At 36.3% G+C, this 4274-nt stretch overlaps 1 long non-coding RNA gene across 1 annotated transcript; it reads left to right on the top strand.

Annotated features, from left to right (window-relative positions):
- The first annotated feature begins 880 nt into the window (after window positions 1-880).
- LOC126913144 (uncharacterized) lies at window positions 881-3393 on the top strand. The gene is made up of 3 exons (XR_007707726.1): window positions 881-1000; window positions 2641-2679; window positions 3282-3393. It is a non-coding gene; the product is annotated as an uncharacterized LOC126913144 (long non-coding RNA).
- The last annotated feature ends 881 nt before the right edge of the window (window positions 3394-4274 follow it).

The following is a 4274-nucleotide window of genomic DNA, read 5'->3' as shown; positions in this document are numbered from 1 at the left end:
AACTTATTCTGACATCTAAAATGCTCTGTGAAGTAGTACCTGGCCCAAACAGTGTGTCACATAACTAGATGATGGATCAGAGCTGACTCTCAGAGTAGGGGCAGTCACCTGAAGGAGGAGAACTGCTGAGGGGGTTCTCTCAGCAAGGAGACTTAAACTTGGAAATTCTGTCCTGTACTCTTCATTTAAAAATTAGTGTAATTTCCTGCCCCTCCTGGGTCTGTGCTTCCAGATTTTTTTTTCCAGCTGATGTTAGGAAAAGAAAGCAGATAGTGGTATTTGTCAGAGATGTAGAGGTAAATAAAAAGGCTGAACTCAGCTCTCCAGTATATGGGAGGTGAATAAACTTCATGTCATTCTGGTCAGAGGTGCATAATTCCTATTTTTCTATGTTTATCATAAGTAACAGACTGGTGTTTCTTAACAGTATAAGTCCTTTTATTTTCTAGGAGTTGAATATTAATTTTTATTTTCTTTGTATATCTATTTTCTGATTAGGAAAACCCATCGGGTATGTCTTGATAGGCGTATAAGAAGGACAAAGTTTGGAAAGTTCATACAATAAACTAATTTTTGTGCTGTGTATGTAGTCTAGCACTGTTTCTATATGCTTTCAAATCTGAAGACAGCGCACCTGACTGGCCTCATCCTATTTCTTTTGTAGTCACGTATGTCTGATCAGTACATTTGTAAAATGCCTTCACATTAATTTTTCACTAAGTTTTGTGCAGATGTAAATGACTACAGTGTGCAAAGCTACAAAAAATTGTGTTTGCTCTACTGTTCTCAGCACTTCATATGAAAATGTATTGTGAAAAGATTTTTCTTCATTATCACTTAAATACGGTTTTAAATCAGTCATTTTTGCTTTGGCCCCCAGCAGAAGAAGGACATAAAAGTATTAGAACGAGTCCAGAGGAGGGACACAAAGACGATTAAGGGTTGGAGCACCTCTCCTATGAAGACAAGCTGGAGAAGACCTGGAGAAGACAAGGCTCTGGTGATACCTTATAGTGGCTTTCCAGTACTTCAGGGGGGCCTACAGGAAAACTGGGAAAGGACTCTTTGTCAAGGAGTGTAGTGATAGAACAAGGAGTAATGGCTGTAAACTGAAAGAGGGTAGATTTAGATTAGATATAAGGAGGAAATTCTTTACTATGAGGGTGGTCAGGCACTGCATCAGGTTGCCCAGAGAAGTTGTGGATGCCCCATCCCTGGCAGTGCTCAAGGCCAGGCTGGAAGGGGTTTCGATCAACCTGATTTAGTGGGAGGTGTCCTTGCCCATGGCAGGCGGGTTGGAACTAGATGATCTTTAAGGTCCTTTCCAACCCAAACCTTTCTATGATTCTATGATTTTGAAATTACCCACCCATCCTTCTTACACAATCTGGAAATAGAAAGGTGTAAGAGAAAGACAATAGGCGTGTTTGCAAATTTGTATTGGATATTCATCGCTTTAGCTCCGAGCTCAAATAGAAGTAATTCACTCTAGTTCTGTGGATGTCAATGAGATTTTCAATAACGACCTGATTTGGAAATATGTATATGTTGGGCTCAAGATTGAACTTTTAAAACTTGGATGAATAAAAAGAGCAAATATACATATAAGTTTGTAAAAGATGGTGGAAGGGCAGAAACAACAACAACAAAACTAGTTAACAGAGATATGTTTGTAATGACCTGAAACAGACACAATATGATATTACCTAGCTCATCTTGTTTCTGTTCAGTAAGATTTCACAAAGCTGTCTGAATAACTCTAAAACTTCACAGAAACATTTTCTTGAAGCAGATTCGGTGTTATAGAACACCCCACGAGGTCTGTAAACTTGTTAAAATATTAAGAAAGACATAGCTGTTAAAAGAGCAGTTCTTAAATCAGCTCCCAGGTGGAATATGAAAAAAATAAAATAAAATCTCCTAGGGGTTCAAAGTAACACTGTTGCATTGAAATCTGACGTCGCTCAGTTCATTTAGAAAATACTATAAACTACTTTAGTATGAGAATTCGGTAAAGGAATCTTTCATTTAGAGGAAAGATTTGACTGTACACGGCAACTTAAGTGATGTTTACATAATTTTGAATGATCTTTCAAAGATTTAATATCCTCCTTCTTCTGTGACTTACTGTAAGCACCATATTAAACTTGCCATTTTTAATAGAATGAAAATGTCATAATTAAGTTATTACATTGTGGGAAATATGCTTGCACTTTGGAAAGATACTCAATTAGATCTTTAGCTATCGCTGAGGATTTTTGTCTTAAATAAAAGCTTTTGCACTAAAACACAACCCTAAGGGCTAGCTGTCAGTATGTATTAAATTTAGTCTGAGAACAAATTCTATGAGGTTTATAAGACATCGGGTTTTAGGGTGGCTGAAATATTTGTTAAATTGCAAACAAATCTCCCTATGTTCATTTATGCCTGACCAATTTCATGTAAAGATACATCATGAATACTCCTTCATTTCACGGTTTCAACTCTTTCTTGTTACAGCTTTTAGGTGGTTCAAATTTACTTCAGAATGTTAAAAGAAATATTTTTACCTTTGTAACAACGTAGTCAGAAGAGATTTCCTCATGAATTCATCTGTTTGTTGCCTTGTGGTCTTTTTTATTTTTTTTTATTTTTTTTCAGAAATGCTTAATTCCCTCTGTTCCAGAGCTAGGAAGACAGGTGAGCCACACAGGAAGTAGTGCATACCTTGTTTCTGTACTGAGCCTGTAATTTCAGACAGCATGGCTGTCAGTTACACCTTTCATATTAAATTTGAGGTTAGAGGTGAACAAAATCATACCTTCAAAAACTACAGAAGTGGAAACACAATTTTCTGAAGACCTTGTTGCCCATGAGACTTCTTCAGAGATCCCTTCAACTGAAAAGCAATGTGCATGAGGAGGACCATGGGTCTCCTGGTGTGTTGGGGTAGCCATAGCTTGGACAACCAGCACAGCACACCTGAAGCAATTGAAAATAACAATTCATGTGAAATACTTTAGTTAGTACAGAGGGATGCATTTTTGTCAGTCTTCGCTGAAGTTAAATATTTTAATTTGGATATGTATGGGACATGTAGGTATGTATAAAAATTTCCAGACAGACTTGTTAGTTTGGATTTTGTAGAGGCTTCTTATTTGCTTGTTATATATGAAAATAAGGAGTTTTCAAGATGAAAATATCTGACTTTTTTAATGTGATGGAAATTATGATTTTTATTCAACCCAAGCCGTTCTATGATTCTATGATTCTAGTAACTCTTTCTTTATTGGAAACAACAGAGGGAACTTCGGAAGTAGCCAATAAAGCTGACTGAGGTAAAGGAGGGAGGAAAGCTGAGGGAGGAAAGAAGATGAAGGAAGCCTGGATTCCTGGATGGGATTATCAAGACTGCCATGGTAAATTTTACATATGTGTAAAGATATACAGGAACATTCCTGGATGTTAGCTTCCTTTTCCAGGAACATTAACATTAACAGGCCTTAAATTTAAGCTCCATTCAGGAAGATTTAAGATACACTATGATAATTTTTCTTAGAGCTTTTAAGAGAACATAATTTGTGCAGCATCACATTGTAATGAAAAAATGAACTGAATATATCAGCAACCGATTTAAGACAGCATTTATGCCCAGTCTGTATATAATTTCTGTATATTTAGAGATAATACTCAGAGTAACCTTGTTCACTTGTGTTGAGTGGAAAAAAAATATCACAAACTGTTTTTGTAACTAGAACAAATAATCATCTAGGGTTTCTTGCTTTTGGGGCTTTTGTACTGTTTAGCAAACGCAAGAGAACAAAATTTGTCTTGAAATTTTGATACACACTTCACAGTAAAAGGGCTGCAGCTCATAAAGTAATCCTGATCGAATGATTTGTCTTTTGGAAGAAATCCATGTGGATAAAGTGGCTAGATAAGAAAGGATGGAATAGCATACAGTAGAAATAAGTTGTTATGCTTTTTGTAAATGGAATTCTTTTGTTCATTGTGTAAAATATTCTAACAGAAAGGTTCAGTGTACATATTAATTGATGGGATTTAGGAGCACCAGATATGAAGCCCACACACATTACCTCTGATTGGCTCAAAAATAGAGTTTAATGGAGTATAACAAAATAATAGTATAATGCTTTATTTCTGGGTCATATGAGGAACATCTGGATAAGACTCAGTTGGGAATTTGTGCAGAAAAATAACAGGCTTGTGTCTGTAGAGTGTTGTCCCAATAGGTAACGCATTAGAAAGTAGGCTTGTTGTATAAGAAAAGCAGG

The sequence above is a fragment of the Cygnus atratus genome, chromosome 1 (genome assembly GCF_013377495.2).
Source record: "Cygnus atratus isolate AKBS03 ecotype Queensland, Australia chromosome 1, CAtr_DNAZoo_HiC_assembly, whole genome shotgun sequence".
In the NCBI taxonomy this organism is placed as follows: domain Eukaryota; kingdom Metazoa; phylum Chordata; class Aves; order Anseriformes; family Anatidae; genus Cygnus; species Cygnus atratus.
The sequence above is the reverse complement of the archived record's forward strand: the minus strand, read 5'-3'. Positions and strand labels throughout refer to the sequence as shown.